This window comes from Lissotriton helveticus, chromosome 4_1 (genome assembly GCF_964261635.1).
Source record: "Lissotriton helveticus chromosome 4_1, aLisHel1.1, whole genome shotgun sequence".
Lineage (NCBI taxonomy): Eukaryota > Metazoa > Chordata > Amphibia > Caudata > Salamandridae > Lissotriton > Lissotriton helveticus.
In genome coordinates, this window is record NC_136063.1 from 879,366,261 (window position 1) to 879,381,425 (window position 15,165).

General features: G+C 44.2%; 1 pseudogene; it reads left to right on the forward strand.

The window, feature by feature from the left end:
- Window positions 1-1,023: 1,023 nt before the first annotated feature.
- Window positions 1,024-15,165, forward strand: part of LOC144828084 (vitamin D3 receptor pseudogene) — an 87,470-nt pseudogene continuing 73,328 nt past the window's right edge.

A 15,165-nucleotide genomic window follows, 5' to 3' on the forward strand; every position in this document is an offset into this window, starting at 1 on the left:
CCCACACCCAGGGAAGCCAAAATCACCCACCAAGAAGAGGGGAAAACCGGGCTGCAAGGGGCACAACCAAAAGGGACACAGCCGCACCAACCCGACCAAAGCCCCGGGAGGCAGAACCGAACAGAAAGATCAATGGGAGCCAGGACCCGGAACAGAGAGAAAGAGGACCCCCGGCCCACTCGGTCACCGAAACCAGCACCACAGAGCGAAGCGACAAAAAATAGTCCGACGCCAAAGAAGACGGCAGAACGCATCACAGCGCCAACGGACAACGAAGCGACCGTGAAAACCGCCTAAAAGGGGGACGCCCGGAATGGAAACTGGCAACCAAGAATGAAGACCAACCGGAATCACCATTCTCAAAGCAGACCGGACCAACGAGCCAGGAACAACGGAGCCGAGCCCCCAAATCGCAATGACACCAAAGGAGATAGGTGACCCATAAGCAGGTCAACACCAGGAGCGGAACACATAACCTGAAGAGGAAGAGATGCAACCACCAGGCCACGGAGACTCCTCCTGGGCACAACATATCCGACTGACACTCAGGGGCAGCAGCAGGCGCCGCAGAGGCAGGGAACCAAACGGAGAGCAAAAAAAAAACGCAGGCATAGGACCAAGGCACCAGGGGAATGGCAAAGCACCAAAACGCAGGCCAGAGAGAAATCTCCCAAGCCCCCGCCGCCACGGTACCCGAGAACAAGGCCCAACCATCCGGGACTGGAAGGAGGGACCCCAAGAAAAGAACCTGCGAAGCACAGACCGAAAAAGAGCAAGCACACACCCCAAAAAGGAGAAGCAGCATACGAACTCTTGAGAGCGGAATCCACCAACCGCCCAACTCGGACCTCCAGGGAAGAAGCCACCGAAGACAGAGGGAGAAGGTGCAAATAAGAAGAAAAACTGAGGATACCAGGTGACAAAGACCGTCAGGCGAAATCGTGTCCCCCAGAAAGAGAGGAACACCCCGCATGGCAATGCCAAGCCACACCGCAGCCAGTACAGCCAACAGGACAGCACGAAATGGCCGGTAAAAAACGGGAATAAACCCCGCCGGAGCAAAAGGAGAAAGACCCAGCATCAAACCGCCAGAAATCTCATGGACCATCCCCGAATGTATACCCCAACAGGGAAAAACGACCACGCGCCCACCAACAAGAGATGATGGCATAGCCGCATGCACCAGCAGCGCAGACAGCGCAAAACAGTCCAAGAAAAACTGCAAAAGATGCTACGTGGACATAGAGAATGCAAACTTCCAAAGCACAGCATGAAAATGAACATCCCGAGTCACATCGACAGCATAGGCAGGACTTGAACCCTCAGCACATGATAGCCTGTGACACCAGAGGCATATGACATACCAATGAGCAACAGCTCCGTGGATGCACCGGAGAGGAAGTCCCCTCAAACATGGCGAGCAAAGGAGTAAACCTCACAGGAAAACACCCAACACACTAATAAAGGAAGTGCCCAGCAACCTCCAGGAAACACTGCCCCAAACAGCAATCTCGTATGTGAGATCAGAAAATAAACAAAAAAGGGCAGCCCTGCAGTCTCCACCCACAGCCACTTATGAAGAACATGGCTGCAGGGGCCGGACGCTGCACTAAAGCACCAGCGCCGGAACGACCTGGGGCCAGAACACCAGGAGGGCTCCCCGCCCCAGCCCAGCACATGAACGGGGAGCATCCTGACCCCAGAACAGGAGGGCGGCTGGCCGGAGGACCGGAGCGGCAGCGCCGGTAAAATTATGAAAAGACCATAAACAGAAGCACTTAAAATGCAAAAGAAACACTCACGGCACCGCCAAACCATCCAGAAGCAAACAGGAACAGAGGCAGGAACCGGGAGCACCAGCGTTCCGACCGCCGTCGGAGCAGAAAAAACAGGCATGGCGGTGGGTGGGAGGGGCTTATGTCACCTTCGACCTTTGGATTTCTGGCGTTTTGATTGGCTGGGTGTAGGCAGGACTGCCTCACGTGGTAAGGACTGGGACGGGGAGGACCCATGAGGGGGTAATGTCATGTCCTTTGTGTAACACGCATATACGGCGTGTCTCTATGAGATACAACAATCACATAACTGGGAAACAGACAAATAAAGGAATGTCAATGAAGCCAAAAGCACAGAAGGCGTGCCTGATTGACAGCAATTCGATTGAGACAGGAGCTATCAACCCATATTAAAAGCTGAGTTAATCTTAGAGCCTAGCAATGTCCCACCGGAGAGAAAACACAATAAATCCGTGTCGATATATCCCCCACGCCATCATTGGACAGAAGAATAGATCATTGTCAAACTCCCTGTGGTTACCCTACCTTTCAGTCGGTACTCCGGGCGCCGTTGTGCTGCAACCTGAAGGCAAGGAATCCGATCTGTGGACTGCAGCAGGTAGATGCCTGCTCCGGGCGCTCGTGTGTGATACCACGACAGCATTGTGCGTGCAACCCGGAGTCTTGGGAGCTGTAGTGCCAAATGTGGGGTGCAGTTAGTATGTGTAGATCAACTAATTATGCGCTAATATTGATTGCAGCCAGGCTTACTCAGCGGAGGGGCCAATAAAGTGAATCACACAAAAGGCGTGTATGCTTGACAATCAAATGTATTCTGAGCGCTGTACTGAACCGTTTTGTCCTCAGTATAAGAATACTATGAACCACAAAGAGGACCACCCCGAACGGTGTGTGCATGGTCAGAAGGCCGGTGTCAAAACATCACTGCAACCTCGTGCACGTTGTGACGGAAAATAGGATACTAGTCACAAAAAATGCACGAAAGATGAAAAACAGGCCATTAAAATGAACTGTTTGGTCTTTCGTGTTCGGATGTTAATAGTATGGCCTGCTGTACCCAAAGGGCGTATTATGCCAAGGCAAAAAAGGGGGCCAGAACTCACTGTGATTAAGAGAATGATGATGCACAATTTCACTCTTATACACAAAAGGTTAGAGAAAATTGATGGGTTGTTGCTAGTGCCTTTTAGAACGCTGTCCCTGGAATATCATCATTGAGACCGTTGGTGTCACAATGCAATTTATGCACCCATCTTTGTTCTCTCTGGAAGAGAAATCTGGCAATTTCAGATGTATGTGTGGGGATACGGGGTTGGTCCAGGACTGTCCATCTAAGATCTTCTGTTGCATGTTTTTTCTCATGAAAATGGTTTGTTAGTTTAGTTCCTTGTTTCCTGCAACATATTGTGCTTTTGTGCTCCATTATCCGGATACGTGGGGATGACCAAATCAACATTTTTCTTACATAATGTCAATCGAAAGTCCAAGCACAGCTAAGCAACATGGACTTACACTTTACTCAAAAGGAAAGAGAATGCTACTTTTTGGAGACCCAATTACTTCATAATTCCTACGTAGGTCATAACCAATATTATTCTGGGCCTCATCTGCAACAGAGCTAACTGTGCACAGATAAAAAGTTGCATCAGACAACAGCCTTCCTTTCCCAGCCTGCATATGTGGTTAATATTCCCTTCCTGCAAGAGTAACCCTGTGTTAGACCTGGCATTCTTGGTGTGGTTCCCCCTAACGTTTTGCCTTCAGACATCATGCTTTGATGACGTTGTTTTTACTGGCCCTAGGATTCTGCACACTTTACCACTGCTAAACAGTGCTAAAGTACTGGAGCTCTCTCCCTAAATCATGATAACATTGGCTTATCCACAATTGGTATAGCTAATTTACTTATAATTCCCTTGTATAGTTCCCAGGGCCAGTAACTTAAATGCTACTACAGGGCATACAGCACTGATTGTGCCTTTCAATTAAATAGCCTTTTAAACATGTCTCAGACTTCGCCAATTGCACAGCTGGTGCATGCAGTTTAAACTGTCATATCGACCTGGCAAGTTAAACCACCCTGCCAGGCCCAAACCTTCCTTTTTAATACAAATGAGTCACTCATAGGGTAGGCCATGGCCAGCTTGAGGACAGGGTAATTAAAAAGTAGGACTTGCACTTTTAGGTTTTACATGTCCTAGTAGTGAAAAACAGTTACATTAGTTTTTTTTACAACTACAAGGTCTTTCTCTTCAATAAGATGACATTGGGATTGACTTAATATATTTAATAAGTGCAATTCCAAATTGTGAAGAGATAGATTTTTCAAGTTTGGTGTCTCTTGAATCACAATTTAAAATCCTAACTTATGGAGAAGTCTGATTTTAAATTGGAATTTGGAAAATGCCACTGATACAAAGTTGACATTTTATTATTTTAGCCATTTAGTATCTGGTGCCTGTCTCTGATCACATCTGAGGTAGGTGACAGGTGGGTTTTGGGTATTCTCCCTAGACAGCCACACACAATGAGAGCTCAGATGTGACTTAATGGGCCAGCTTAGCAGGAACGGTGGGAGGACCTAGACACAACCTCACTTACACCTAAATAGGCTGTGTCAAATCCCCACACCAAGGGATGCAAACCCCCCTGTAATGCGTCTGGGGCCAGAGCACCTGTGTAGTTTTAAGGCATCTCTTTGAAGTCTACCTACTTCAAAGGCACCACTGGGTATAAGAACTGGATCTTAGACACCAAGATGTCAGTGCACTTCTGGACCTGTGGATACTCTGCCAGGAAAAAGGACTACTGTGTTGCGGAAAGGACTGCCACTCTGCTGGACTCCTACTTTGCTGTGCTGACCTGCTGCCTGCTCTCATCTTGTCTGGGGGAGAAGGACTGGACCTGCATCAATTGAACCTGTACTCAAAGTAACTCCAAGAGCTAATTGGCTGGCCTTCTGTTCTGAAGTCCCAGGAACATAAAAGTTTTCCAACCACCCCGCTTCTGCACCTGGACTCTGCCATCTGAGGTGCCATCCAAGAGGTGCCATCCAAGTCCTGGATACCTGAAAGCTGGCCTAAAGTGCTTCCTTAAGCAGAACCAGTGTATCTTATGTCAAACCGATGCATCACTGCTGTTGCATGGCTCAGAACCAGCTTTTCACCCCTATTGTGTGATCAGAACTGGTACATCACCTCTCCTGCACAGATTGAGACCGACGCCTTGCTGCTACTCCGTAGATCACACCTGATGCATCATCTGCAGAACCACCACTGTGTGACACTCTTCCCGGGGCAGGGACCTCACATCTCGATCGATGCGACCTCAACGACAACGTCGAACCTCTGCATCACAGCACTCTGCTCATCGGAGCCGACGCATTGCTACTGTGCACATCAGGATTTGCATATCACAGCCACTGTGTGGATCAGCACCAGCGTATCACCTCATCTGCACCACACATCCTCGAGGTTGACGCAACCAGGATTAAGGTGCTTTTGTACAGTGTGCCTCACTGGGTTCCTGTATTTGGCCTGCACTCCATCGCTGTTGGCCTGAACTTTTTACTTTGTCCTGGTGTAGTTCAACCAGATATCCCAGGTAAGCGTTTATTGCTTCCAAGCGATATTTAACTTTTATTTTTTATTTTTATTCACAACTCAAATTCTACATATTGAAATTGTTGTCGTTTTAGTCTTTTTTATTTATTAAAATATACGTTATTTTTCTAAACGGGTGTAGGATCTTTTTGTGTGGTGTTTTCACTGTTTTTACTGTTTGTAGTGCTGCACAAAGACTTTATACATAGCTTTCGAGTTAAACTTGATTATTCTGTGCAAGCTACCAGAGGGTGTTCACAGGTTAATTTGGGGATTGCTTGTTCCTTAGCTTGACTGGGATTGTAGTAGCTGCTTGACCAGGGTTCACACACCCAGTCAACCAAGAGCCCAATTTCTAACACCCTGCTAAGCAGTTCTTTGTGGACTAAGCAAATGTACTATTGGAACAGAGTATTCATCTATACTTAGGCTATGGTGGGGCCCAAGAAGCTTTGTAGCACAGCGGAAACATAAGGATGAAGAAAAAGTCAAAGTCAATTTCTTTTGCAGTTTAGATTGATACTTGACTAGCAATGTTGGATCAGCCTGCTCTGTACATTGTTCCTGGGACTAATATGATAGTTCATTTGTTGCTGCTTTGCCCTTTTGTCAGTTGAATGTATCAATCAGTCTGAAGATTGCATGCAAATTTCTTGACTTCATTCAAGAACTCCAAGTACATGGTGATATACTGGCAGTAACAGGCCTGTTGAAACATCACCCTCGAGTCTGAGCATTATCAAATCTTGTATACCTCTCAAACACACCCTGCAACTAGGTATATTCATCCCAAAAAAGCACATTTCAGCCTATGTCTTGAAACCTGACCAGAAAGGAAGTGAAAATCAGAGTCAGAGCTATAACAAGAAAGCATGCCGAGAAAAGGCAACTAAGTATCCGGGGAACTCACATTAGAGATTCAACCATGATGGGTTTTGATGACCTTACATCATATTGTTGCTTTTACCTTGTTTTCCTCTTAAACACAAAGCCACAAATAGCTTATTTTTAAAGATCTCCCACTGAGTGAATTAAATGGACCCATAATGATGTTTGGCTACACAACTGTGCCTAAGGGTAACTTTTCTCACTTGGGTTAATCCACGCTCCTATCCTATTGTGTGAAGTTGCTTTTTGGATAGTTTTCACAAGTACAAACACCAAAGAAGACCCAATTTCATTATTACCCAAAGTCATACGTTGATATCCAAACATGCTAATATAAATTATTGCTGTCATTGTCATTCACTTGAAACAATTCCTTATTTTCAAATGCAAACAGTTTTGGATCTTCAATGTGATGCTGCATCCCTGTATTCTAAAAGACAGCCTCAAACCACACTGACTACACAACACATCAGACCAGGTCACTCTAATAAATATTTGGTTTACCTCTGCAGGGTCATTCTGATAAGGTTGGTATGGGAGTCTTGACCTAACCATCAGCCACTTCTCTCCTCAGCCTACAATTTGGATTTCAAGTCGTCAGTACCCCTATGGATATGTTGCCATTAATACGCATATGCCTCATCGGTCAGCCCTCTCTGGACATGTGTCGTCAGCTATTGATCATTGCTGTGCTGTCGTGTGAAAAGTGGCACTCTAGCAAGTCGTCCATGTCAGTGTTTTCACCAGTGCTAGTGTTCGCTCTATGCAAGACATTCACTTATGCATGCATCTGACCCTCTCATGCCTCTCCATATTTTCCAAAAACCTGTAAATCCTGATTTTTCTTTGCATGCATCTAACTTAATACGCAGTTGACATGGCTTGCTCTCCCGCTTTATATCTCAGAATATGTTATTCACTTTAGTGCTGCCATCCCTGGGCTGCCATTATATTTGTAGAAAGATGACGATGATTACTTCATGGACACATATTAGCAACACTTAACAGATCATGCATGGACATACATCGGAACACCAACAACTGTCATGTAGCTTCAGCTATGATTCAGCTACACTTACTCAGATTAATTTGCCAATGACTTTTAAGTTACAATCAATAGAAGTGCACATGGGAACATGTCTTGAGAAATCTTTACACTTCACATACTCCATGGCACTATTATATGACAATGGTCTAATTAGTAGAGCCCACCATTAAAGTGGCACAATCAGTGGTACACTATAATGACATCAGGGTGGAAACTCCACCTCAATATATGGTATGCAGGGACATGATGTATCATGTCCTTATGAAGAAGGAGATGATTCCCATTGGGTGTACTAGTTCTTCACCTGTTTTAATTATTATTAATGGATGAGTCCGCAACTATTTATACCATATTTTTAAATAATTTTTTGTTATCAATGAGAAACTCAAGAAAACATGTGCTTAGACATGTATATAAGATACAGAGATGCTTTTACACAGTAGAAGAACAATATATTGCATGGACTATTGTGAAAGCATACTAGTCTGAATTGTGTCACCCTTATTCTCCACATGTTGACCATCATTTATTGGGAAATCACTGTAATGGATACATTTCTGATAGATTATTGCGGGCACGCGAGTTATAGTTAGCTCTCATACAATGCACCCCCCTACAACAGAATATGAAGCAGAGATGCTATAGAGCATGCATACATTTATGCCTTGAAGCACCAGGGAATGGTGCCTGTGTAAATCACTAGTGAAAATTCAAGTACAAGCTGCACTCTAGTGAGTGGATAGCACTTTCACTTAAATAGAGGCATCATATCAACAGTTCAACAATATATATGTGAGAATGAAGCACATTAGCCTCACAAGAATGATGGAGAGTAGTAGATTTGCAAACCAGGAAGGTTTATTTAGAGATTAGCAAAGCTGCACATTTAAATCATTTAGATTATTCATCAATCAATATTCACCTTGTGAAAGGATAGTTTAATATAATCCAACACATATATTAAAATAGCAAATACAAAGACGGGTTATTTAAGGATTGTCGTATGTAAATCATTGAAAAAAGTTTATTTGAAAGGACATTTCCTAATACTAAACGAAAAATGCAAATGAGGTTGAGGAAATTTAAACAGCAGGTGTCAGTCAGTAAGTAAAACCTCTAAAGGAAAAACCAAATAAAGGTTCAATCAGGCAAGGTGAATAGATTTGCTCAAGTGCCTAAATCCATGAGCAGGTCAAAATAAGCATAGTGTTTCAAGAGAGAAGAAAAGGCCACCTGCTCTCATAGAGTAGATAGGAGTGTCTGAACTAACTCAGCGATGCATAATTAAACATACAATTTCTAAAGAGATGTACAGCAACCTACGGTGCCCTAGAGGAGGGGACCAAGCAAAATTCAGCATTTTGGTGATAAGTTGTCTTTGCCACCTTTCCCATGCATCGCACAGTGGAAGCTTACAGCTACACGTCCTTCAGAAGATGCTGCATTCAGAATGTTGCATCAAGGTCAGACCACCCTCAACACAGGTGGTAGAAACCAATTATTCAGTCACAGTGAACTTAACAAAATTACAATTTTTTCACACAGATTGAAAAACTGAAATAATTTTCTTTTCAAACTGCAGCAGTTTTAGCGCTTGGATGCTCAAACAAGTGAAAGGGGTCCAATAACATATGACAGCCAGCAGCACAGGTTCAACATTATTAGGAAATATTTAACTGAGGCCTACATTAACAACGGCTAACTTAATTTGAACATACTTTAACTATAGTTAAATATAATATGAGATTCACTATGAACAAACATTAACATTAAATCACACTATATATATATATATATATTCACTGAAAAAACCATAGGTTATAGACCATATATAGTTAGGAATTAGCATTTACAAAACCTTGAAAATTCACTGAAAAAACCATAGGTTATAGACCATATATCGTTAGGAATTAGCATTTACAAAACCTTATTTTACTCACACAAAACCATTGAAATTCCATATATAGTTAGTTGCACTAACTATATATCGCGCACCCGCAATCCACTGCTGATGATGTCACATATTACATCATTCATGACATGGTCAGTGACATCACTGATGACATCACTGATGACATCTCAAATGACATCACTGATGACATCACTGATGACATCATCCAGTGACTGTGTGTTTCTGTAAAGTTTAAATATGTTTTACATATTGAAGAATGAGTAGATGTATAAGTGTCTGGATGAAGCAGGTGGGTGACTGACTGTATGAGTGAGTGATTAAATGTGTCTCACTGAGTGCATGGGTTAGTGACTTAACTGTCTTAATTTGTGCATTATTATGTCTGTTGTTCTGTAAACTGCTGCATGTGTTGATCAGTAGCTATATGAGTAACTATATGGGTTATTAATTGATTGTCCAAGTATTTGTATGGGAGACTGAGTGTATGTGTGGCTGGCTGGGAGATGTGTGACTCTGTGCAGATCAATGTGTACTTGTATCAATGATTGTATAAGAGAGTAAGTATGTGTTAGTATATGTTTGAAAATGTAAGGTACTCTATGTTTAACTGTATAGATTAGAAAATGGAAGTGTGATTGATTCTTTACAGGACTGACTAGGTGTGTGAGTAACTCCATGGATGAGTGGCAGAGTGTGAGTGTCTGTATAGGTGTATGAGTGCATATGATAGTGTTGTAAAGATGAGTGATTGTATGTATGAATGATTGTATGGGTGAATGAGTGAATGTGTGTGTAGACGTAGGAATCAGTGAGTGCGTATGTAGTAACTAGTATTGGTGTGTCAATGGTTTCAAAAATTATACTCTGTATTTAACACTGGGTGTAACAGAGGTTATATTAAAGTGTGAGGAGATGCATTGTATTGTCACATTAATGATATCATCATTGATGTGACCATTGATGTCAAATGAGATATCATCAGTGATGTCATCAGTGATGTCATTTGAGATGTCATCAGTGATGTCATCAGTGATGTCACTGACCATGTCATGAATGATGTAATATGTGACATCATCAGCAGTGGATTGCGGGTGCGCGATATATAGTTAGTGCAACTAACTATATATGGAATTTCAATGGTTTTGTGTGAGTAAAATAAGGTTTTGTAAATGCTAATTCCTAACGATATATGGTCTATAACCTATGGTTTTTTCAGTGAATTTTCAAGGTTTTGTAAATGCTAATTCCTAACTATATATGGTCTATAACCTATGGTTTTTTCAGTGAATTTCAATGGTTTTTTAATAGCAAATATCATAAGCTGTCGAATGTCAAGTACGTGGTAAGTAAAAACATTTTCGTGTTTATGCACACTGATCTGCTTTGAATGCTGCCCCCCACCCCTCATTTCTATTAGGAGTACTCTCTCTTTGCAGATAGTGAAGGGTAGTTAACGCAGGCCTTTGCCCCCGTTGTAATCCGTCGTGCCTGCTTCTCTCTCCATTTGATTGATTGTTCTCTTTGGTTCATTCTCTATTTACAAACAAGCACAGAGTCGCAATACTCTGTTTAGTCTTTGCAGATAGCGAAAAATCGTGTAAAAAAACAAAAGGAATCGAGCAAAATCAGTAGGCCACTAATGGGATCTCTTTTTGACCTCGCTAAAATAGAAACATTAAGAACAACCTGTTGAAAATAGCAATGTGTATGTACATAAGCGGCGTCCATTTGTGTTCACAGTACCCCTTGTTGATTGTTTGAATCGAGCATTGAATTGTTCGAAGTTGGTTCTCTTAAGGATCTTCTCTGCCTGCAAACGAGGAAAAATAGGAATATTCTCTCTCCCTTTGCAGATAGTGAAGGGTAGGTAACGCAAACCTTTAACACGTCGTGCCTATTTCGTTCCTCATTGATTGATTGTTTGCCCAAACATTGACTGTTTGGGAATTGGTTCTTTTTGGAGGTATTCCCTGTTTGCAAATATACGTAGGAAAATCTTTGCAAGTAGTGAAAGGGTAGGTAATGCGGACCTTTCTCCCCCGTTGTAATCTGTCATGCCTATCTACTCCCCACTGATTGATGCACCTGTTTCACCCGGACCATTTACTAGAGATACGTCATCTGGCCCGACCAGAGAGCACCCCTAGTGAAAAGGACATATGCAATAATAACGAAGTGATCACTGTATCCTGTTAACAGAAACTTTAGCATGAAACAACCTGGAAAGAAAAGAATAGGAAAACGAAAATCAGTAGGCCACTGATGAACTTTTTATTAAATAACAAACAAAGAAACGATAACAATACGTAATGATAAAACCTATTATTGTCCTAGAAACAAGAAACGTTAGAAGTAAGCCTGTAATAAGAAACCTGAAAACATCGCCCCTCACTGCCCCAAAACCTGTCTGTCCCACCGCCTGCCACAGCCAAATAACGGCAAACTGGGAAAGATAGAAGTCAGCAGACATCTGCCCCATTCTAGAAACTTCCAAAGGGCAACAGGTTTTCGGCTACGCCCAGCCGGAAGCAACACATATAAGACGGGTCCTGCTGCCACGCCTCGGCCAGGAGATCATCACGTAGGGTGTAGCCGGAGGAGAGGCCGAGGCCAGCGGGACCCGGCCAGGGGGATTGACAACGCTGGAGAGTTGCAGGGGGGGGAATGTCCGTGTCCTCGACCCTCCCCTCTCTCTCCCAGTCCGGCCGCGGTGGCCCTTGACAGTTGCAGGTAGTCCCGCCACATTCTCTACCGGTCCGGCCACCAACGGCCGGGGCCGATGGGATCCGGCTGCAGCCGATAAACCAAGGAACCCGTTCATGGGGCCAGAGCAAGGGGCGTCCGGCCGACATCCACCGGAAGCCCGGCCCGAAGACGGACGGGACATTTCTTCTTTCTTCAATAATGGCTTTGACAACACTGGGGGGGATGTCTTGCACATGCCTCCGACCCCCCCCCCCCTCGTCCTCATCGCCTGGTCCGGCCATAACAAATCTCAAGCGAGACGCCGTGGGGTGCACTGGGAGGGAGAGACGGTGCGAACAGGCCTCTCCCGCCTCCCCAGTGGAGGCTTCCCACCTGTACCCTCAGCGCTCCAGGCACCCGGAAAAGGGTTCTTCCACTGTGGCGATGCTGCAACGTCTCGCCCGGCAGGGTGGAGCCCGTCCGCTCATTTGACCCCGCGATCGCCAGTAGCTACCGAACTCTCAAAATGGCGGTCGACCTGGCAAGAGCGGGCCCAGCATAAAGAAATGGCCCGGTCACTGGTTGACTCCACCACCGTAGTCCTCCACGACCTTGAAGATTCTAGAGGAGCCGCGGGAGTCTCTGACCCCGCAGACACCCCCGATGGGGAATGACTGCCATGATCGCCCGTGGAGTGACGAAACTGTATCCGCGGGACGTCGGCGCTCCCATGCTGGCGCCAGCCTCACTTTGAATGACTAGAATCCTGCAGACCTCAGTTCCGGTGAAAGCACACTGTGACCCGGTAGGAAAAATTGTTGCACCCCCTCCCCTTTTTGACTGATAGTTCAAACCACCGATCCTTTCCTTTGCCCTTTTACCAGAACTTTGGACTGCCTCCCCCTCTTTTACATTTTCTAGAGAAAACAAAACATTAACCACTACATTAGCATAGCAGTTGACACCAGAACTGTTTTCAAATTGAAAACCAACAACATCTTCAACAGAATCCTTTTTGTTTCTGCTGTGACCCTGCTACAGCACAGGCATTGTCCCCAGCAGTAATTCTGCAATGCCGGTAAGTATAGCTGTGGTGCCTACTGGACTCACTCACCCCCGCGGCGCCCCACGCCGTTATTTGCTGGGCGGCAACTTACTAGACATCACCTTCGTGACATCCAGATTTCAGCGCTTTCTGCTGCCTTGGAACTATTCGCACAACAGACCGCTACTGACAATCCACCCCCCGGGACGCCCCACGCCGGATACCCAAATCAGTGCGGCACCCAGGCAACATCTTCTGAATTTTCATAATTTGAAAGAACTAGTAACATGTCCTCATCAGGAATTTCCTCATGAAAAGTCTGCAATGATGATTCTTGTAACTCTATGGTCTCCAAACATTCGATAAATTCGCCATCAAGAGATTGATCAAAAAAATCATTCAAGTCATCTCCTCCTTGTGAGAATATTTCATTATTGGTGCTGTCAATTTCAATAAATGTATTGGATAATTCAAAAGAAATTGCCACGGTCTCTTCGTTGTTTAAATGTTTTTACTGTTTTTGTTTTGTTTTATATATTTATAAGTTATTAAAGTTTTATAATCCTACTACTTTGTTGGAGTGCTATATATTTTTAATGTGACACATAAATGTAAAAACTTTGATGTACAAAGAGTCATCCCTGGAATCTTCCGCTTCAGGCTCGGTCCCCTCCCCAATCACAATACAGGATGGTTTTCAGATAGTAGGAACACGTGTGGTGTGACGGATCTCATCGGGTGTGGGCCTTGATCTACTATAACTCCTTTGAAGAGGGGTGATTCTTTACAGCTGGGGCCATAAACTACATCTGCAGGGCTAGCTGATAGCCTGGACAATCGGACACAGAGGAAGCGGAGTGTCAGAGGGTGCGGTAGTGAATAGGGCGAAAGGGAGGTGTCGGGCGGGCACAGAGTGTGATTCTCAGGGAAGAGCAGCGCAGATGGGGGGAGGTTTATTGCCCATGCATAAGACAGAGAGCGGGGGTAACTAGTGCCTGGGGAAGATGCTTGCGAGGGTGGGGAGCCATGCTACGAATCGACAGCGTGCAGAGAGTGGGTCTGGCCAAGGCATCTAAAATGGCTGCCGTGCACGACAAAAGTGTGGCATTTCAAAAAAGGCAAGATGGCGCAAACAATGTTTTTCAACACTTCCTCATTTGCTTCGAATCGAACGTTAAGAGACGTTGGTGCATATTACCAAAGTTAAGCGATATTTATCGCTAACGATGCTTACCAACTAATTTTTTACCGCTAAGCATCGTCAGAAATTATCGAAGATAAACCTTGCTATTATCGAAGTTTATCGCAAATGCGATAAAAAATGGCCGCAATGCATGAATATCGCTAAAAAGTCAGCGATATTCATGCATTACCGAGCTAATGCTCTTAGCCATGTTATCCACCTCCCATTGGATAACATGGCTAAGAACTGCTCAGGGCAGGTGTTAGTTTTTGGAGATATTCGCGCTTAGCGCGAATATCTCCAAAAGTTGGTAATAGGAGATAGATATCTTGCATGTTGTAATGCAAGTTATTGTGGTATATGGAACTCATACCATAATCTCTCAGGAAAGCAGAAACTGATCCTTTTGGGACCGCCTGAGAAGGCCTAGGGGGTGAGGGGTACTCTACTTTGCCCCCTTTTCACTTTCCGAACTATTTTATTTTACTCTCTTCTGTAATTACACAAAATAGCAGCGATAAGATGCATCAGAGACACACAGTGAGAGAAAGGAGGCCGGAGATGAAGAAGAGATGTCAAATACACATTGGAGATAATATAGTGGGAGAAGGGAAGTAAATATGAGTAAACTTACCATGTAACATAAAAATGTTGCACTCTATACTGTCGTGTATTTCTATAGGTTCTGATTCGATCCCCCTATTCCTGACCCTATTCTGGTTAAACTTACTAGCTAGTTAACTAACAGTCAGCCCATGAGGCAAGAAATCCCCCATGATGCAGATACCGTTATCTGACGCAGTCACACTACGGCACAGGAACGTGTTATCTGATTAGGTCATAACGCTTGAGATCTAATTAGACAAGCGACATTCCTCCAGCCCCTGATAAGGCATACGACGTTCTCATAACAAATCAAACCTATGACAACCTGGATAATCCGTGCGGCCATTGTTTTGATTTCACAGAGAACTTTAGTAAAGAATGTGCTAACGAGCAAGTCGTA